Below are 23,540 nucleotides of genomic sequence, written 5' to 3'. Positions count from 1 at the left end.
CAGACTGAGGGCCTTTAGCAGTGACATCATCCACTCTATGAGCCTGAGCTTGAACTTGGGGTTGGGGCGGTTGCCTAAAGGGACAACCTTGCAGGCAGGTGGAAGAGAATTATCCTGAGACTGAAAGTGCTGAGGCTTCTGAGGATGTACCACACTTCTGGAAGTACTTGTTGAGCTTGGGTCGCAGAGTTGCACAAGATACAGGAAGGCGAGACTGGTTTCCAATAAAAAAATAACTTTATTGTTGGAGAAGGCATAAACAATCTCATGACTTCTCACATCTCACATGCATACAAGACATGAGCAGTGACGTGGGCAATCCTCTTGCTTTAGTGCCCTTCTTCAGAGTAAAAGAACACAAAGCCTTCTTTCTCAAGTAGGTTTAGTGGCTGGGAAGCACCAGCTGGGGTAGATGCAGTCTAGAGAAAAGAGGAAGGAGAAGGAGTAACAAGGACAGGTGAGAGCTCAGCTTTAAATGTTCTGAACATTGTGTGGCAAGCATATTATGCAGTAAGTGTGTAGCTGATCCTTCATAGGGCAAGTAAAGAGAGTGCTTGTTTCCCATTGAAACACTGTTTAAGAGAGTGTCAGTGTGCAGCAGTCTGACGACAAATAGGCGGCAACAGCAGTCACAATGTATATTATGTACATTATGGTTATTCTATTTGTAATGTTAATGCATGCTGGTTAACTGTGTTATTACTATAGAAAAATAATTTGCTTAGTAATTTCTGGATATATATCTCACAGAGGAGAACAGGCATAGGTAGCTGGTTTCAATTGCTTTTTTATTATTTTGTTGTGCATCTTTGTTGTCTTCCTTATTAAATGAATAAAACTCACTAAATCAGTATATTGAGTCCACTTTGATCTGTATCTTACTCAGTGTAATGATGATTCATGACGGTGCTCTGAACATATCACATAACTAGCTACACTTGGCCTAGATTTCCTTGCCTGTGAAAGTGAATTAACAAATGATGGTGAAATTCTGATATGGGCTAACTTTGAATGCAGCCGTTAGACTACTTTGACCTTTGTTTCTTTACAGTGGTTGACAGTAAAGTTTAGTGGTGACCTTAAGGTACTACTGTATTAGTCATTTCTTTGACTGATCTGGCACAGGTAAAATTTCTGCAGCTTTTGAGTGTAAAGTCAATTTTAGGCTGCTTATTGTAAATGCTCCTAACCAATGTATTTTCCCAAATCTACAATAAAAAATAAAGGTGAACATGTTTTTTCTCTCAAAATTGCTGGACTCTCTAACAGCTATGCTGCTATGAAAAAATACACTTTATTGTTCTGTATTAAAATGTTTTAACAAAGTATTATTAGAATGTACTTTTGAGTGTGTTTTATTATATGAATTTCTTAGCTTTTACTTTATAACTTGCAAAAGACTTTTAAATTCTGGGAAAAACAATTCATTCATTCCCTCATTTTCCAAACCTCTATTTGAGGATTGCTGGACCCAGAGTTTACCGTGGCAGCACTGATGCAAGGAATGAGCAGTTGAAGGTATGCCAGTCCATCTTAAGACACCATTACACCTGAACAACACAGAATCTCCAACCAAACTAATATGCACATCTTTGAGACACTGGGAAGAAATTGAGGTACAAGTAAAATTCCCTTATTGACAGTGAATGTCTTAACTCCAAATGGGGGAGGATTTTAACACTGAACATTACAGCTCTCAGCGAGAAGTACTAGTCACTACTTCTCCATAACAGCTTTGGTAAATATATGGGTTTTTGCGTTTGTGTGTTATTCATTTTAAGAAACTGATATTTTTGCTCTGTAAGTATAGTATATGAACTATAAACCAAGTTTAAATTGACCATTATACTAAATAAGCATTTTTAAAATGTATTTAATCCACATTTATTTTGACAGTAACGTAGTTGTTTTCATAATACTTGAAGACAGGAATCAAAAATAGTATTTAATTTACAGCACTGAATTTGGATAAGTACAAATATTTCTCACAATGTTCTATAAGCACCAACTGTCTGCATACATTCATAGACAAGTAATTAAGTAATTACCAAAAACTGTGTAAAGTTACACTTTTTGGATTCCTACATATGTTCACAATTATTTTCTCATTATCATACTGGCAATCATCTCTAGAACTCATTAAAGAATAACAGCAGTTGTGCATCAAGAAGCTATAAAATAACATGTAAACAGGCATTTTTTCCAAGATAGTAAATGCCAGTGCACGAGTTGCTTTCAGAAGTGCATTATGTGCTTTTATATACAGTTATAGCGAGAAAAAAAATGCAAAGAACCTGTCACACATGTTTTGTATACATTTTTGAATTCAGTAGGTGTGATGAAGATTCAACAGAAGGCATCATTCTTTTGTATTTTACACTAGTAATTTAGGACAAAAATGTGCAGCTTCAGCTGTGTCGCCAAGTATGACCATTTCAGAAATTTCATTTTGTCCTTTTGATTAAGGCTTGTAATAGCTTATCATGTTTGTCTGAGGAGCTCTGCTGCAGATGGAATATGCTGCTAGTCTCCATCAGAGCAATTCCCCAAGTTATGCCCTTTCTCATTTTACCTCCTAAATATAGGTTGCAGAATATGACAATACTAAATGGTACACTGTGTCCTGGAATACTAAAACCTCAATTGAAATATTTAAAAAAATCAAAATCCTCAAGGGTGATAAATAATAAACTATATATATATATATATATATATATATATATATATATATATATATATAGTTAGATAGATATATATATGATAGATAGATAGATAGATAGATGCTCTATATAGTGTAGTTTTTTTTCTTGGTAATTTCTTTTTTTCATTTACTCTTACACCAGATAGTAGTATAAATATAATTCCTCCTTGTTCATTCCTTCCGAACATTATGTTCTTCATATGACCAGATTCATTTTGAAACTCTTGATATTAATGGACAGTCATTACTATTGTTATAATAAATTTATTTTAGTGTGTTACAGTCTGGTACAAGTGACAAAGTCCAGGGTAAAGCTGGACAAAAAGATGGTTTTGGCAGCAAAAAAAACAGGCACTCGATGGCACAAGTACAGGAAAATAAAGCAAAAGGATTCAAGGCCTCTGCTGGCACTCTGCTAAGAGGCTGTTTGCTGAACACTGTCCTATAAAAGTCTGAGTCAAGAATGTGAAGCCTCCTTCTGGGAATGACTGCCTTTATATGGCTCACACTGGAAGTGCTGGGGTGCCTCGAACCAATATGTGCGGGGTCGCTCACTCTCAAGCAACATCGCAGAGCGGCATTGGAAAGAGGCAGACTTTGCGAGAGCGCCTCCTCTCATTCCGAAGTGTTATCACCTACCTGATCTGAGCTGATAATGTGATCCACAGATGCTCATGCATGATAGAACGCTATGGTCTGAAAGGTAGAATAATACTAGGTCATGAGATACAAGGAGCCTTAATAATCTCGTCAGAAAGGTCATCACATTACAGGGCTGACTCTACATTCAGTATACAATACTGCAAAAAAAACAGACACATTAGCATAAGGGCACAATTAGATTAAGGGCAATACATTAAATATAAACTGGACATACAGCATGCATGTATATTGTTGAATCCTGCACTTATGTAATAATTTGTGCTGTTACTGTTTTACATAAGTTCATATTCAATGTTTTCACTGGTAAATTTGGTGGTCAATAAATTATCTATGTATTATTTATAATTTCTAATATTTTTTTCTACTGTGGTAGAAAGCTTTCAAGGGTTTTCTGTCAATGATTCCTTTGAGATTTGCATCTTCCCTAGTGTCATCCATTCATCTTGTTTTCTGTCACTCACTGTTGTGTGATCAGATGTTTTTATGATACTACAGAAACAATGCACTTAAATCAGATGTCCCTTTATCTCAAGATTGATATGCTTTTTAAACTGTATTCATTTTATTATTCATATCAAAATTAACTTTGCAGAGAACAAACCAGTATTCAATCAATTCTACCTCATTTATGATAAATATCAAATTGAACCAGTAACAGTACCTAACCAAATCAGAGCACTATATATACAAAATCCCCATATACAGCAGTCCCTTCAATATGCTGGGACCCCAAAAAGTTCAAAGTATGTCTGTCTTGTTTGCTAATATAACATTAATAAATTGTTGAAGAAATTAAATTAAAGAAAAATCTTTGGACTGTTGCTTGCAGAGCAAATGTGATCTTCTTTAATACTGAACAAAATAATTTATTTTCTCTCTAGGTTAGATAGATAGATAGATAGATAGATAGATAGATAGATAGATAGATAGATAGATAGATAGATAGATAGATAGATAGATAGATAGATAGATAGATACTTTATAAATCCCCAAGGGGAAATTCACATAATCCAGCAGCAGTACAGTGATACAAAAAACTCTCCCCTTTATCTTATTTTAAAAACATGTGAGCAATTAATAGGATTCTTCAAATTAAGTAAAGTTAGATGACAATCAGATAGTGTTGCATAAAGTATTACAATAGATATTTATTGACAGAGTATGGTGCCATCTGGTCACACTCCAGTAATGTAGCAATATGATTCGAATATTTTATTCATATTCAGTATTTTAAATATTGTCATTTATGAAGTTAATATAATCATAAAATCAATACTTCTAATGTTTATAGACATTTAAATGGAAGCTTATATTTTTTGTCATATTAGTAATTTTCATGTACTTGACTGAAATAGACTTTAGACTGGTTCAGAAAAAGATTATTTCAAATGCTTTTAATACTGTGTGTCCAAGTTGTTTGGAAATACTGTTAATTTTGTGGCTCTATGTCCATGCTCTAGTTTTTGGCATTCAAATTTAACAGTAAGGTTGCTGTCATTAAACCATGGTGAATTCCTCTGTCCTTTAATCACTTATGCTTTGAATGGAGCTACTGTAACTCTTTTAGAGACGGATTAAAAGTCAACTGGTCTCAGGAATTTAAATTGCGTTTCTCAGATTATCTACACATTTTTATGTATAATTGCAATCTAGATGTTGCAATATTCTTGAGTTTTTTCTGAAATTATATAGGTTTAGGGCATGAAACACCTAAATGTTATTAAGTCATCTAGTATTAATAAGTGGAGTGATATTTACATATTGAATCTCTACCCCTCATAAGTAATACTTAGACATAATGTGTCACTTTGGTATGACTTTGGCTTTTTAACTGTTTGGTAAAATCCCACTAAGTTTTGCAGGCATGTAAAAGATTTGCTAAAGATATCAGCTTTGCAGAGGCAGCGAAAGGCAATGCCTAGGGTGTCAAATGATCATGAGGTGCATCCCAATCTCCCTATCCGCAGATTACATCCAAACAGCATTCATGTTCAGAACTGCAACTGAATACATATCACCCTGTTCTGCACTTCTCCTCCCACTATTGCTACTGTCTTCTAACCAGAATGAAGCCTGGGAAAAGGGAGCAGTGGCTGTCATTGAGTACATTCTCAAACTCTTTCACTGTACAGATCGATGAAATGGCATCTAACAAATGCATGCATGTGCCCCTTGTTTTCTTCAAATGCACACAAGCATATGGAATAGCCCCCCAGAAAATGATATACAATGTCAAGCCTATCACTTTGTTGGATTTATAATTACATTGTTAATTCAATAAGTTAAATTGAACAAACAATGAAAACTACAATTATAGCACACTGGGTTAGTTTAGTTCTTAGCTGGACATTACCTTTGATTGAAATATGTACAACAACTTGGCAACAAAGCTTAGGTTATACATTCATTATAATAGCCAAAATAAATTTATTGAACAGCGAATATCATTGATTATGAAAAGGTCAAAGTTATGCAGTGCTTTAGGAAAAAAGGAAGGAGAGGAAGAAGAACAGAGATAATGTTAAAGGTATGTCATGTTACAAATTCATCATACACATTTTTATGTTACGTTTTTTCGAAGACCCCTAGGGCTAATTGAGGATAGGGCCAGCAGCTAGTTAACACCACCTAATGGTATACAGAATCCTATTACATATGAAACTGCTGAACTTTCTTCTAAAAAGGTGGCAGTAGCGTGCAATAAAAAGAGTAAGCTGTGACATGAGTAAGAGCAGAGCAGAGTGGATCTACTCTAAGTTTAAGTTCATTAAGACCTACTTGAGGTCCAACATGACACAGGATAGCCTCAGTGGTCTTTCTGTCATTATCATCATCATCATCATGTGCTTATTGGCACATAAAGAAAGGTGACTTTGTATTATGGAATCTAAGATGGGATTTAGGTGATATAAACAATATCAGATTAATTATTTACTGCTTCTTGTATTTAATAGTATGAAATCAGAATAAAATATTATTTGTCTGATATTTTGTTATTTTAATGTTGTATTATTATTTATTGAACCTATTATAGGAATGAAAGCAGAGACTGTGTAATGAATGAAAAATATTAATGTATTTTTCAATTGTTTTTGTTCTGAATGAACCATTACAATAAACCAACTGCTAATGACACAATATAATAACATTCACAAGTACATTTTATGTACACGTAAGATCCATCATATTATGTGATATTACCTAGTGCAAAAAATAACTCAGGAACACCGCTGCCATTTCCCCATCTATGTTAATATTAAAACCACCCATCAGCACTACTTGATCACAATTTATACTTGTGTCAGAACAAAATGCTTCCAAAATTGTTCATGCACAATAAATATGGTTCAAGTGCCATATAACTTTGTATCATAATAATGTTATGATATGTTTGATGATATGTTATGTTAGATTCTGAATGTAAATATAATGTAAAAATTTATAATGCAGTTCATCACATAAAATTATTCTAATGCCTCCTCTTCAATTAATATCTACTGATTTATAAAGGAGTGTAGGAATGGAAAAACCGTTCTGTGCTGTCTCAGCTAAAGGAATAGTGATTTTCTAAACCAGGTTTCTGTACGGATACAGAGGTCAGATTTTATACTTTAGTATAAGGCAGTTAGCTAAAACAGCCCACTGTTTATTTCTCAGTGAGTCAATGTTTATCAAACAGCATTTGTATACTGCAAAGATATTTTTGGTCTGTTTTTTTTTTCTGATTTTTTTTTTTTTTACAAGTTATTAATCTCAAGGTATCTGTTTATGTTCTCTGTTTTGACTATCACTTGATTTTGATTTTTTTGCCTGCATTAGTTTTTCAGATCCCAGGCCTGGGATTTTGGGTAGCATTCGATGAAAAATAACATCAGACAACACTGAAATTTAAGATCACAAGGATTAGTAAGCCAGACACTTTGCCTCCATAAATTGGAATAAAATTAATTTTCCAGTTAGGATGAAGACTATCTCTCTTAAAAATACAGGCCTTTCCTAAAAATCATCTTTATTATTTTTAAATACATGGTTTAGCAAGTGTGTTCTCCCTGCCATTAGTTTCTTTCCTTTTATTAATTTACTTTGCTGTTTTTTGTGAATTATTTTGAGTTTGTGTAATTGAATATGTTTTTGTTTTCTTTATTAATGAATATTATTTTGTTCATTAATTTTCTCTTAATTTCACTATTTATAGCTAATATTGTGGTGGCCCTGGCCCCTGAAGCTCTGTCTTAAGTGAAGAGGGCACACAAATAAACACATTATTAACAAACCATTATTTAACACGGGCGGCACGGTGGCGCAGTGGTAGCGCTGCTGCCTTGCAGTTAGGAGATCCGGGTTCGCTTCCCGGGTCCTCCCTGCATGGAGTTTGCATGTTCTCCCCGTGTCTGCGTGGGTTTCCTCCGGGTGCTCCGGTTTCCTCCCACAATCCAAAGACATGCAGGTTAGGTGGATTGGCGATTCTAAAAATTGGCCTTGGTGTATGGGTGTGTTTGTGTGTGTCCTGCGGTGGGTTGGCACCCTACCCAGGATTGGTTCCTGCCTTGTGCCCTGTGTTGGTTGGGATTGGCTCCGGCAGACCCCCGTGACCCTGTATTCGGATTCAGCGGGTTAGAAAATGGATGGATGGATGGATTATTTAACACAAAAAGACAAAATATATTAATAACATAATGTACAAAAATATATAACAATACACAAAAATAACACCACTAAAATAAAAATTAACATGAGCTAAAACCCTGGCTAAACAGCAACATTCTGTTTATTTTCCCTTTTGGATCTTTTGTTCTTTTTTTTAATTATTACTCTGTTGGTCCTGTAGGCCAGGGGTTTTGTCAGTTCCCCTCTCTGTTTTTGAATTTGTAAGCTTGGTTTTGTCTTTTATGCATATAGACTGCATGCCTATTAAAGATTTTTGGCCCAGAACTACTTTACATTTAGTGGCTATCTAATAATTTTTGTATTGTGGCCACTAGCTTATTAATCTGATTCCTTAAGTGACACACTTTTGTATGCTTAAAGGGAAAACAAAACCCTGCCATAAAAAAGTATTTTACCCGTAAAAGCAAAAGCAAAGTTTTTATAAACACAGAGTCCAAATCAGTAGGTAAACATGGAAAACGGTAATTTTTCCATCAATAAGTGTAAAATAACTCAATATAGTGGTAAAATCTCCTGCTGCTGACAGTTTGGACTAGCAACTTACACAGAAATGCACTCCTCCTCTCACCTTCCAAAGCAACAAACACTAGCAAAAACTAGAAAAATAAATGCCAGGAAGTTTATAACCTTGGTCTTGGGAAATTAAACAGTTTAGTCTCCCTAGCTGTTAGACCTTTTCTTTCAGTCTATTGTTAAAAGAACCAATATTAAATGTTTTATACTGCCTCTAAGTTGTATGTTAGCACATTGGAAAACAAAGATCTCTCACACAAGGCCATTTTCATTTGTATGCATGGCTCTGTTAACCTTATGGGACAGCAGTTTCTTTACACAGGCAACAGGCAAACAGATGTGTAAATTGCATTCTTTCAACTGTTAGCACAGCACAAGAAAGAGATGTTTTGTGAACTTACATTTTTAGATGTCTTCAACATAGCTCACATGTGTATTAATGTAAACATAAAAGCTTTCATCTTAAAAAGTTATACTAATTTGTGTACTGTGTGTTGGCTTATTATTAAAGTTGTATTGTGAAATGTTCTGAACAACTGTCATAATTTATCACAAAAGCTTTTTTGATAGCTACCTGTTTGTATTAGTTGAGCAACAGGGAAGAGGAAAAATACATTTGCTAATCAAAATTTTAGGCATAAATAGATGGTACCAAAAACCAGTGCAGCATAAATGTAAAGACATTTACCAAGAAGACTAAACTAATTGCCAATTATCTACATATCCAGATCAGAGCCAAAGGAGATAAGCAAAGAAGTCATGTTAAAAAAAGGCTAAAATCAGAAAAGAAAGAAGAAAGTGCAACCAAAATCTGCACAAAGGGCACTAATCAGTATTTAGTATGTCATAATGATATATACATAATACATAAACATAAATGGGTGTGTACATATAATGCCAGCAGCCATATCACCCTGTAGCCCTAGACTGGTTGCCCACGGAAGCTAAGCAGGGTTGAGCCTGGTCAGTACCTGAATGGGAGACCTTCTGGGAAAAACTAGGTTGCTGCTGGAAGAGGTGTTAGTGAGGCCAGCAGGGGGTGCTCACCCGGTGGTCTGTGTGGGTCCTAATGCCCCAGTATAGTGATGGGGATGCTATACTGTAAAAAAGCACCATCTTTCGGATGAGACGTTAAACCGAGGTCCTGACTCTCTGTGGTCATTAAAAATCCCAGGATGTCTTTCGGAAAGAGTAGGGGTGTTTCCCCGGCATCCTGGCCAGATTTGCCCATTGGCTTCTGACCGTCATGGCCTCCTAATCATCCCCATACACTGATTGGCTTCATCACTCTGTCTCCTCTCCACCAGTAAGCTGGTGTGTGGTGGGCGTTCTGGCGCACTATGGCTGCCGTCGCATCATCCAGGTGGATGCTGCACACTGGTGGTGGTTGAGGAGATCCCCCCCTTGTATGTAAAGCGCTTTGAGTGCCTTGAAAAGCGCTATATAAATGTAATAAATTATTATTATTATTACTGTTATACATAAGTTTGGCTTGTATATAAACAATCTAGCTCAGGCATGTCAAGCACACGGCCCCCGCAACAGAAAATCATGACAGATCCTAGTTAGCACTAAACTTGTAGAAAATGATTACTATCATTTGTGATTGAATCATTCTGCATCTTCGGCGTTACTTATTGATTTTTCTTACTTCTGCCTTCTGACAAAAGCACATTTTCCCATGGCATTACGATACCGGAAACGTCATCTGCTAGTATAGTTGCAGCCGGGAAGTCGCAACTGAAGTGCTAGGCTGTGGTGGAGAGAACTGCCAGCAACAGACACTCACTCAGTGAAGGGCTACAGCAAAAAGGCTGACCCCATCACTGAGGACACTTTTCAGAACACTAGGCAGGCGGGGCTTTGCAGTGGCGCAGAAAGAGGAGAGAGACTGAGGTGAGAGAGTATTACAACAAAGTATTTTTATGTTTCTGACTATTTCCCGATATGACACGAGTCCACAGAAATCTCGTTACTACAAAGTACATTCAGCAGCAGATACTTTCATTACAACGAAGTGACCTTGAAATGCTTGAATGAATCATTCACAGAGCAGTTAGTTCTGCGGCCACAGCTTAGTTGTGACCATTTGCACAACAATCCCCAAACAGAAACACTGTAAAAAATGTTCTTTCTTTGAACTTTCCTCGTACTGTTTTTTTGCTGTTTTTGTTTTGTGTGGTTTTAAGTGATACATTTTCCTTCTTGCTCATCAACATTTGAAAAACATCCATTAGAATTTAACTCATTATCACCCTTCTATAGAAATGGCATACTTGTTATATGCAAAAAAGAAGAAAAATCTCGGGTTGCAAACGTATGCGAACTGCTGCATTTGAAGACGCCGAAAAAGCCATTTTTATGTGGTTGCAGTGATGCTTGTTCAATAAACATTCATATTAATGCAGCACTCATTCAAGAATATATGAGGTTTTTAAACTCTCTTGGGACCCGGACAAACAATCTCACACGTGGCAATAGCGATTCAGGATGCACTTTAGCGTGTCGTTCCCGTTGGGAGAGTTCAGAAACCTCACAATACGAAGAAGAAGTAAAGGATAATTTGGCTTCTGACTGATAATGGTGCTGACGACAACATGCTTCCACATTCAGATAATGTTCGCGTTGAATTCCTCCTGCCCAATTGCACAGCAGTGCTTCAGCCATTGGATTTGGGCATCATTCGCACCCTGAAAGTGTATTATCGCAAGGAAATGCTGAGAAAAATTCTAGTCAGCATAACTTGTAGATAGGAGAAGATTAAACTAACGCGAAAGAAGCTATTGAAGCGGCTTCCATTTCCAACATCCTATCTTTGTGATGCACGTTTTCAGCAGTGACAGCAACCAAAACAAGATTACGGAGTATACTGAACATAAGCAACACACTTTGCGTGTCACTGTCTTCCATCCTCCCCAGATGAGATTGTCTGGTTGCAGGAAAACAAGCTCAGGGCTCTCACTGATTCCGCATTATGGTAAGCTGTATAATTTCTATTACTATATTATAACTTAATAATAATAGAAATGTAATGTAAATTGTGTATAAAACTGCCCTACAAACCCTCCCATAATCACCCCATAAACTCCAACCTCCAACAACCCATCCGTCCCTGGAAAAATTTGCTTCCAGTAAAGCGGTCCTTGGTGTCAAAAAGGTTGCGGACCACTGGGCTACACTACTGGCTGGGCTACTGAGACTGGCCACTGGGCAGAACTGACCATCACGAGTTGTAATAGCTTACATATTTTCACGTTTTTTTTTTGCTATTGTTTTATGTAATTTTGTGCTAGTATTGTAATGAACAGTTAGTGCAGACAACAGCTTAAGATCTGAAGTGGACGTGAGAAGTTGGGGGAGTTGTTTGTTAACAGATTTGTGTGATTTTGAGTTTGTATAATTAGTGTAGGTCAGTGGGCTTTTTGCATATCAGCTTATTTTACAGTATTACCTTTGAAGTAAACTTAATAAAGTAAAATTTGATTTTTGGAGGATTTGTTTTCCAACATGTATTACTGAGCAATGAATTCAGTGAGTGTTTTCACGATTTCAGTTCACACGAACAGGACTTTGTGCTGTTTACGTCACCATACTCTTACAACGTTGAGAATGCGCCTGAGAATATCCAAATGGAATTGATTGAACTGCAGTCAGATTCTATTCTGATGGCAAAATACAACGAAGTTGGTGTGCCAGGCTTGTATGCTTACCTGCCACCCTCGTATGTGTAGATCCATAAGTTGGCATCGAGAGTATTGTCTGTGTTCGGAAGCACTTACCGTTGTGAGCAATTGTTTTCGTTAATGAAAGCTACCAAAACCCTGCATCACTCAAGACTTACTGCCAAGCACCTTTCATCCCTCATAAAAGTTGCAGCTGCACAAGATTTCAAGCCTGATATTGACGAAATGGTTATTAACAAGAGATGCCAAGTGTTGGGACAAAAGAAATAAATCTCACACTGTAAGACTCCTATATAAGCAATGAATATAATATAATGAATATAATATAATAATATAAGGATTTAGCTAAGAGGCTAAGACTCTAATTTACGCTGTTGCACAGAGATTGTATGGAAATAAATTGCTTTAAGTGTTACATTTTTCAAAGTTTTCAGTATTGGAAATAAAGCTACAGTTACCTTTTATAATAGTATTAGTATTTGTTACAGTGCGGCCCGCTGACATACGTATGGCAGTCAAAGCGGCCCACCAATGGTAGTGAGTTTGACATGCCTGATCTAGTTTAAACCGTGCCGTGAGCTGTGAAGCTACCTGAACAGAGCTGCACAACTAGGAGCTGAGCCACTTGAGACAAACATGTCCATGTTCCTTTTCAACCAGTGACTATCTATTTGATGATGCAAATGTGATAAATAAATTCAAGGCTGTTTTCCAAGATAAAAATCATTTAAAGTCAAGCTAATATTAAATATTATGTATTAATTTTCCCTTTTAGGATAGGTGTGCTGTGGTGGGTTGGCACCCTGCCCAGGATTGGTTCCTGCCTTGTGCCCTGTGTTGGCTGAGATTGGCTCCAGCAGACCCCCGTGACCCTGTATTCGGATTCAGCGGGTTAGAAAATGGATGGATGGATGGATAGGTGTGTATGGGTGTTTCATTTGCTTTCTACTCAAAACAAACAGAAAGCCAGAGTGTCTTCTACACAAATCAAAGTTTTAACGTGGTGAGCTATATTGTTAGTTTTTTTTTTGTTTTTGTTTCTCAAGTGGCAGTGTCTGTGATGTTAAATTCCAATGCTCAATTACCACAAATTTTATGGTAACAGTAAATGACATTATTGGCATATAATATCCTGTGAAACATGAAGCAAAAAGGAAAATACTATGTAAAATGGACAAATATAAGTTGGCAGAAGTTAGAAAAAACTATGAAAAGAAAGTCAAACAGTAAAAATTCTGTTAGCAGTACTTAAAAAATGTACATATCACTCATTTACTGTTATGTAATAAGACCTTAACAAACACTTCTTTGGGTCATCATAACACTTACAAACTGTCAGTGAAGTGTTTATTCAGTGAGACCTACTAACAGAACTTCACTTTGTTGTGCTATGAGGTGGCTTAATTGATATTACATATTTGGTACAAGACCTGTGAATTTTTTGTATTAACAAGTTATTTTTACCATCATGTCAATATGCCACACTGTTCAGAGATGAATTACTGATCTACTGGTGTTTTATAAGTGTTACGAAAACTAAAAGAAGCCTTTGTTAAGGTCTTGTTACATAAGTCTAAATGAGTAGTAGATGCATTTTTGCAGTTCCTAAACTAAAGTGTTACCAAAAATCTGAACACCAGACACAACCTACCAGAAACATCAGCTGCTACCTTGAAGTCAGCTTTTACCTGAACAGACGAGACAGAAAGAGGACAGAGAGATCCTTGCTGGGCTTTCTTTGGCTGCACAAGTATAAGGAGGGCAAGGCAATATATACCTATGTTAATAATCTGCTGGCTACAAAGAGAAACCAGAAATTCCCGCTGGGTGGACACCAAAGAGACCCTGCTTTGTTGGGTAGGCAACTGAAAAGAAACAAGTTAGATGCTTGCTTTGATGAGCAGTTAAACATAAACAGGAGGGACACCACTCAGAATGACAAATGAGATGGCTGGCTTTGCTTGAACAAAATACGTAGAACAAAAAATAGAACATAAAACTATTTCCTTGAATTTTTATTCAGTTTAAAGCCCACACTACCAACACTAAAACAATCTAATGTGACCAGCACAGGATTTTCTCCATAGTTAAATGAGTACAATGCATATTGTGAATATACCAACATGCTGTGTACTGAATACACAATGTGTCATTTTTTCATATTTTAATCAGCTTACAAAGGCAAATGTAATTAAAAATAAAATACATATCCATTTTTATGTAACTAAAATTATGAAATATTGACTTAAATTTAAACAATTAATTAATGACTGCATATACAAGTAACTAAATAAATTTTGCATTAATTCCTTTACTTGTGGTTTGCTTTACTTGAGATGTTAAAAATATAAGGAGAAAGAATAGAAACCTGCACTTTTTGCCATGCTAACACCCAAAGAAGGAAACCTTTTTCAAGCAAAAAATGTAATCACCTATAAGAGATTGGTATTTTATTAAAGGCATAAAATTTAGTCGGTATTTCTTTGTAATTAGAGTTTAGTTGCTGTGACTACTTTATTTGTAAATTTGCATTTTAAAAGCTCAAAGCTTGAGCGTTGAATTAAAGTGACAATTCTCAAACATCTTGTATTTAAAAGTTCGAAATGCGTATGTCAAATTTTCTGAACCTCTGTGTAGTGGTTTTGCAGTTTTGGGTACTGGATTTAAAAACTTTAACAGCTTGAGACTATACAGTTGTAATTAACTTACATCTTAACACCAGCAAAACCAAGGAGCTGGTAGTGGATTTTAGGAGGCCCAGGCCTCTCATGGACCCCATGATCATCAGAGGAGACTGTGTGTAGAGGGTAAAGACCTATAAATATCTGGGAGTGCAGCTGGATGACAAATTGGACTGGACTGCCAATACTGAAGCTCTATGTAAGAAATGTCAGAGCAGACTATACTTTCTGAGAAGGTTGGCATCCTTTAACATCTGCAGTAAGATGCTGCAGTTGTTCTACCAGACGGTTGTGGCGAGTGCCCTCTTCTACGCGGTGGTGTGCTGGGGTGGCAGCATAAAGATGAAAGACGCCTCACACCTGGACAAACTTGTTAAGAAGGCAGGCTCTATTGTAGGATTAAAGTTGGACAGTTTAACATCTGTGGCAGAGCGACGGGCGCTAAGCAAACTCCTGTCAATCATGAAGAATCCACTGCATCCACTGAGCAGTGTCTTCTCCAGGCAGAGGAGTGGCTTCAGTGACAGACTTTTGTCACTGTCCTGCTCCACTGACAGACTGAGGAGATTGTTCCTCCACCACACTATGCGACTCTTCAATTCCACCTGGGGGAGTAAATGCGAACATTACTCAAAGTTATTGTCTGTTTTTTTTATTTTTATTTATTTATTTATTTATTTTTTTATTATTTATTTATTTTTCCATTTTTTCCATTTTTATTACTATTTAATTTAATATTGTTTCTTTGTATCAGTATACAGCTGCTGGATTATGTGAATTTCCCCTTGGGATCAATAAAGTATCTATCTATCTATCTATCCATCTATCTATCTAACTCAGGTCTAATCAACTCAAATGCAAGGTGTCTTGAAAATTTCATAAGAAACACACAGACACAAAATTTGAAAAAGTAGTCAAAAAAAGTTCTAGTGATATCAAAATGTGTTTTTCTGTTGACAACCTGAAGTTGTTTCTTTTTCATGAGAAGAATGTTTTGTTCATGTATGATATATGGAGAAAGTAAAAACAAAACACAGAGAGGCTTTGTTTTGAAGGAAACAAATCCTAGATGTCTCATTTTTTTGTTTATCTTTTTCTCAAGACTTAAAAAGTGGAATTTGGAAACTATTCTCCCATCCTCATTAAATCAGGTTTCAACAAACAATGCTGACTTGGTCAAATGTAACGTATGTAGTAGTGTTGATATCATGCATTTGCAAGACCATACTTGCACTTGGTAACCACATTGAAGACAGTGAAGCATATAAAAATGGAATACCTATCAAAATGGAACTGTGACTAAAAATGTTGAAATAAATGAACATTGACAAATGTTGGCATGGCATATGTACAGTATCTATCTAGGGGAATTTTTGGGATCAGAAAGGCCGTGATGCCAGGATTTATCATGAGCACGGAACGACAAAAAGAGCATTATACAAAGCTCATTGCATTATGTATGATTGCAACAAAGATTTGCACCACCAACAACTGAAAAAAAGATTGTTTAGAGAAGTTGGGAATTTTGTGAACATAATTAAATCTAGAAGCCAGAAAGTTTTAACCGCATTTATTGTTATCTGCATAAACCAACATACTTCACCTAATTTAAGACATATTATAAATTAAGGTACCACAAAACCTGAATTCATACAGAGACTTTTATTTGTCTTTTTCTTTTAATAAATTTGCAAACTTTTCTCAAATCATGTTTTCAATTTGTCATTATGGGTTTTTGAGTGTAAAAAATTGGGAAATGTATCCATTTCAAATTAAACCTACAACACAAAGTATGTGGAAAGTGAAGGGGTCTGAATACCTTTTGAATACAGTTACAGTATGTATGTGATGTGAATGAGTGTGAGATTGTGTGTGCCGATAAAGTGTGTGAGGTGGTGGAGATGAGCTAAGGTATCTGTCCTGGCCTGTTCCATATATTGTTCCAGTATTTGCTCTGCGAGAATTTGGCCAGTAATATTTTAAAATACTCTTCTTAACCTATAAGGCACTAAACGGTCTAGCCCCTGCCTATTTGAGTGTCTTGCTCCATCGTCACAATCCTTTTCGTGCTCTTAGATCTGCAGATCAGCTGCTCCTAACCGTTCCCAAGGCACATTTTAAAGCTCGTGGTGAAAGGGCTTTTTCCGTCTGTGCACCCAGGCTCTGGAACTCCCTACCCTTAGTGGTTAGGCAAGCCGCCTCAGTCGCCACATTTAAATCATGCCTAAAAACGCACTTCTTCACATTGGCTTTTAATTCTTAACCGTTCTCATTTCCACTTGCTTCTTCCTATTTCTCAATTTTATTGGGTCCTCTGACCTGTTTTTAGTATCTCTGTTTTAATTCTCTCTTAATGTTTGTTTTTAATATTTTGTTTTTAGTCCTGCTTCTTTTTTAACTGTGTAGCACTTCGGTCAGTTGTAATGCTGTGCTTTTAAGCGCTCAACAAATAAAATGGTATGGTATGGTATTATACATTTCCCAACTTAAAAGAATTAAAAATTAACATAATTAGCTGTGCTGGAATTTGAATATATTTTACATCTAAAAAACAAGGATCTGTGTAGAAATAAAAAGTTTGCTCATTTTTTAATCACATATTTGTATGTAATAATTTCATATAAAGTATATTCAAAATACAATCTATACTAATAAAAGGCAAAGCCCTCACTGACTCACTCACTCACTGACTCAATCACTGACTCACTCACTCATCACTAATTCTCCAACTTCCTGTGTAGGTAGAAGGCTGAAATTTGGCAGGCTTATTCCTTACAGCTTACTTACAAAAGTTAAGCAGGTTGCATTTTGAAATTCTACGCGTAACGGTCATAATGGGTGACAATGTCCGCCATGTTGAACCTTCTTATTCATGGCCCCATCTTCACGAAATTTGGTAGATGGCTTCCCTGCGCTAACCAAAACCAATGTACGTACTTATTTCGGTGGTATGACGCCACTGTCAGCCGCCATATTGAATTTTCCAATGTCACTAATTCTCCAACTTCCCGTGTAGGTAAGGCTGAAATTTGGCAGGCTCATTCCTTACAGCTTACTTACAAAAGTTAAGCAGGTTTCATTTCAAAATTCTACGCGTAACGGTCATAACGGTCGACAACGTCCGCCATGTTGAACTTTCTTATTTATGGCCCCATCTTCACGACATTTGGTAGATGGCTTCCCTGTGCTAACCAAAACCGATGTACGTACTTATTTCGGTGGTATGATGCCACTGTCGGCCGCCATATTGAAGGTTCCAATGTCACTAATTCTCCAACTTCCCGTGTAGGTAGAAGGCTGAAATTTGGCAGGCTCATTCCTTACAGCTTACTTACAAAAGTTAAGCAGGTTTCATTTTGAAATTCTACGCGTAACGGTCATAATGGGTGACAAAATTAACGGTCATAATGGGTGACAACATTCGCCATGTTGAACTTTCTTATTCATGGCCCCATCTTCACGAAATTTGGTAGGTGGCTTCCCTGCGCTAACCAAAACCGATACACGTACTTATTTCGGTGGTATGATGCCACTGTCGGCCGCCATATTGAAGTTTCCAATGTCACTAATTCTCCATCTTCCCGTGTAGGTAGAAGGCTGAAATTGTCAGGCTCATTCCTTACAGCTTACTTACAAAAGTTAAGCAGGTTTCATTTCAAAATTCTACGCGTAACGGTCATAACGGTCAACAACGTCCGCCATGTTGAACTTTCTTATTCATGGCTCCATCTTCACGAAATTTGGTAGGCGGCTTCCCTGCGCTAACCGGAACCAATGTACGTACTTATTTCGGTGGTATGATGCCACTGTCAGCCGCCATATTGAACTTTCCAACGTCACTAATTCTCCAACTTCCCGTGTAGGTAGAAGGCTGAAATTTGGTACTTATTTTGGTGGTATGATGCCACTGTCAGCTGCCATATTGAACTTTTCAACGGTCTTTGTTACTTATGGGTCCATCTTCAAGAAATTTGGTATGCGGGTTCCCAACGCTAACTGAATCCTACTTATGTACATATATACGTCCATAGCTTGCAGCTCGGTCACCGTGTGAGGTGGCGTTGGGTCCCCATCCCAACACCTCCCACGTTGTTGGCTGCCTGCCTATATAAGGCTGTCCGTTGCTCCAGTCTCTACATTCCCTTCCTTGCTTCGCCACGGGATTCACGTCTCCCTGCTGATAACTACAGCCTTTTTATTTAATCAACGGCTTCTCTGCTGTTTTATTGTTCATTTATTATGATTATAGTTATTGTTTAGGTATTTTAGAATTACTTTACATTTTTCAGGTACCCATTTCCTTTATCATTCCAACCGTACCCCCATTAACATGTCTATCGAGGTGATCACCATCGATCAAAGAACTGTCACTTACCGAGTGGTTTCCATGCCCAGAGATGGCACCTGCCTTTTCCATTCTCTTTGTTACATATTGCACGGCCATATCAGGCTCACTCTTGATATCCGGAGGAACATTGTGTCTTATGTATTGAATGACTGGGACAGGTTCAAGGTGTGGACTGATGACGGTACAGGAGATAATTATACTACACAGGAGCACTAGAAGAGTGAAATGCTTAAGCCCTTCACCTATGCATCTGCATGTGAGTTGATGGCTGCCGCTGAATTGTTCGGTTGTTGCTTTCAAGTGTACCGAAATGGCCAAATATTTTACACCTTTCGACAACCACCAATGCCTCTTAAACATCTTAGGTTCACAGGTGACGATTTCAGTAGTGGACACTTTGATGTTTATGAATGTTTAAACTCTCAAAAGCTGGATGTGAAGTTATCGATGAAACCGGTTGTATACTTACAACTCTTGACAGATGCCGAATGTCTCTTCAACACAAGTCCTACAAATTCTGTCGTAATTGAAACAAACCATGAAAATCAAACCGATTTTGACAGCAGCAATCCAAGCTGTGAGATACGAAACAAGATTACTGTTTACATGGCCAACTGTACGTTGCATGCTCAAGAGTAAGCTCAGAGCAGTTTGGTCATATTACAACTGGAGGGCCGAAATGACAATGTGGTATACAAAGAGATCCTTAACAAATAATTATTGGTATATTTTCCCTCAGTTTAAAAAGGTTTAATTTTCTTCTTAATAAAAATTTTAAGGCAGTACTTCGCCGCTGCGAAGCGCGGGTATTTTGCTAGAAAAAAATAAAACAAACAGCGCACGTTGTATGAAAAATGACTGTAATTATGTAGAATACATTATGGTTTTTATTTTAGTATCTTTTCATTGGACAAATAAAGTGTTAGACCATGAAATATTAATCTTAAAAATTATGTTGTAAATTAAACTGAAAAAAGTAGTGAAAAAATACATATTTTTAGTAAAGCTTGTCAAACCCCAATCCCCAACATTTGCAACTCATAAAAGTGATACATACTGTACACTGTCAGTGCCACATATTGTGTAAATTCAGCCATGAAATATTTAAGAAAGGTAATTAGCATTTAAGGGCAGAAAAGAATGTAATAAAAAACTCTGGGCACAACATTTTTGTTATAAAGCCATCATCACAGCTTAGTGTATTCATTGCAATGCAGACAAAACAAGTGACTGGTGAAAACTAATAACTGGTTGTTTTAAACACCATACCTTACTATACTTTATGCAAACAAGAACAGTAGACTGGATTTTTATGGCCCCAATGTTTACAGAGCAAAGACTGAGAAATGTAGCAACTGACACACGCCTACATGAAGCAAGTGTGGTCGCATAATACTTAAAATACTTCTTTTTAAAAGTAACCTCATTGCTGTAAAAATTTATTTTCATATGAATGCTGTACAAAACAAATTTCTGACAGGTTAATTTACTGCCTACGCAATTTAGAACCATACTGCAATTGATACATTCACACATGATTTACACTACAAGAAGCAAAACTCAATTCAAAAGTAAAAAACACAATATTTCAGAAAATAAGCATACTTTAAAAACATGTCCGACCCTTAGCCACCCGACTTCCAGTCAGTTCAAAGAATATATATTCCTCATGGATATTAAAAGATTGTTTCTCAGTAACTGGGTGTGGTATAGCAGGTCCACGGCTCAAAAGGAGTGGCCATTTTAATTAATAAATTATGAGCACACTCGTGCTGTCTGTCTACTTTCTCTGGGTTGGTATGAGGCAGTCCGTCATCCATGGGTTGCCTTGGTGGCCCATGAGAGCAGTGTGATTGCCTTATTATCAGCCTGGGGCGGCACACAGGGGATCGCACCTGCAACAGCTCCCCAGCCTATAAAGGGGTGCGCAAGATGAGAAAGAAAAATAAAAAGGGAAAAGAGACAAATAAGAGAAGGAAGGTTAAAGGACTGGAGAAGTAGGCAGGAGAATAGAGAGAGAAAACAAGCCAGTGATCAGAGTGGAAGCAGGTGGATGGGAATAGAGCCCCAAGGAGGTGCGAGTGGCCATCACTCAGGTGGGGGCTGTGCGTCACTTCTGTAGACCATTTTGGGAGCAGAAGCGACCATCATGCTTAGGGGTACTTTTACCAGGTGGAGCCATTGGCAGCAATGGAAGTGTGGAGCACCCGCACCAGGTGGATCCTGGATTGGCAGCGGTTTGGACAGAGCAGGGATCGTGGTTGCCCGCAGACACCATGGGATTGGCGGTTGGAACATGGGCCAGACGAGATACGAGTCTGCACCTGCCAGTTGATGTCTCTCCAGCGTGTGATTTCCAAATAGGATAAGCTAGAGAAATATCGGTTTTAAAGGAAGGGACCAGGGCTTGTCAGATTTTAAAATGAGTTTCCTGTATTCCTCATTTTTAGCTGATTTTTCTATTTATTGAGTTTAACCTCCACATAAACACTTTTTATGGATTACTGTATTTATTTATTGACAGTTTTTAAGCACTGCACTTTGGGGCACTTGTTTTGTGAATTGTTTTTAATAAAAGTCCTGATCACTTTTATACCATCCCTTTGCTCCAAGTGTGGTTTGTCCTCATCTGCCAAGCTCATCTCGGTTACAGTACTGACGGTGTCAGGTTCAAGAGGCTCCCTACAGCAAAGAGGGGGCATAGACCTAACCCGTACCGTCACACTGGGTTGTAACCCACTTTTGGGTTGTGGGCTGCAACTGGTAAGTTGCAAGTTACTGTTCTTTATAACGGTCATAAAATAATAATGTAGTCTAATAGGTGTGATAAAGACAGAAATGTAAAAATAACTAAATAAAATAATTGAACAAAAATATTATACATGCCCTGCGGTGGGCTGATGCCCTACCTGGGGTTTGTTTCCTGCCTTGCGCCCTGTGTTGGCTGGGATTGGTTCCAGCAGACCCCCGTGACCCTGTAGTTAGGATATAGCAGGTTGGATAAAGGATGGATGGATATTATGCATGCCACAATTTTTACTTTATTATTTTTGGGATGACTGGAAAGCATGATTGATAAAGCACATGGTATAATCCTTTATTTACTTGAGTAAATCTACCAATATACTGTAACTTAGGAAACTAAAAAATGTTTAAGAATTACTGTGTTTATTAGTTTAAAACATAAAGTAATATAAAAAAAGTTTACTATTGTTTCTTAAGAAGCAAACTTTTGCTAGACATTTTCCATACATGTTTAATTAAAGCTTTTGTAATATGTTACGAAAAATGTGTACAGTAGGTCTATTATATATTATGGTGTGTAATTAAGAAATATTCTTACTGAACATTAGTTTTATTTTAACAAAATATTATGCCTTCTGTTGTTTATACAGAATATAATGCATTTTCAGTTCAAGTGAAATAGAGCTATATTTCTTGTTAAAGTTTGGAAAATATCAATAAGTAATTGTCTTTAATATTTGCTGAACATTAGCAAGGTTACAGTATTTTTTATGTTTGCTGAGGAGGCACCTTGTGAAGGGCTAATTATGAAAACATTAGTGAACAGAGATTCAAGGTGAAATTTGTAAATAAGGTATTGATTTGAATTAAGTACTATAACAAACATTGAGAATTCATCTTTGAATCAGGAGATATTAAAACTAGTGTTTTGCAAGAGTCTGAATAGGATCGACACTCTTTGCATCGTTATAAATTGATTAGGTTATTCATTTTTAAACCTACTTTGTCCATTACGTGGCTGTGGGTAGCCAAAGAATATTCTAAATTATTGTTAGAAATAAATTTCCATAACTACATTTACTTATACAAAGCCAATTTATTGTCAAAGAAAGCAAAGAAAGTGCAGTACCAGGAGAAAAACTACAGCTTTTCTGGATGAATATATTTATTTATTTTTTACATACATTGCCTGGGTAAAGTCTCCACACACGCAGTTTCTGCGTCAGGAATAAAAGACACTGGAGCTGTAGGAAGCCGTCCAATACGGAAACTTTCCGCCATTGTAAAAAAAATTAGTGCCATATTTTACAAAAGTATTGTGTTGTCATGTAAAGATAATGCCTGCCTGCTTACCATCGTACATGTGTATACTTTGGTTATTTAGTGACAACTAGTTGCAGAAATTCACATTATATGTCGCAAAAAATGTTCTAGGTTTTAGTAACATATCTATAAAATAGATTTTTTTTCAGTTTATTTTTGCATAAAATTTGCAGTGTATTCTTGGAGCAGTGAAAGTTCACAGGTTTACGGATCAA

This window comes from Polypterus senegalus, chromosome 8 (genome assembly GCF_016835505.1).
Source record: "Polypterus senegalus isolate Bchr_013 chromosome 8, ASM1683550v1, whole genome shotgun sequence".
Taxonomy (NCBI): Eukaryota; Metazoa; Chordata; class Cladistia; order Polypteriformes; family Polypteridae; genus Polypterus; species Polypterus senegalus.
This window is presented reverse-complemented; position numbering follows the sequence as displayed.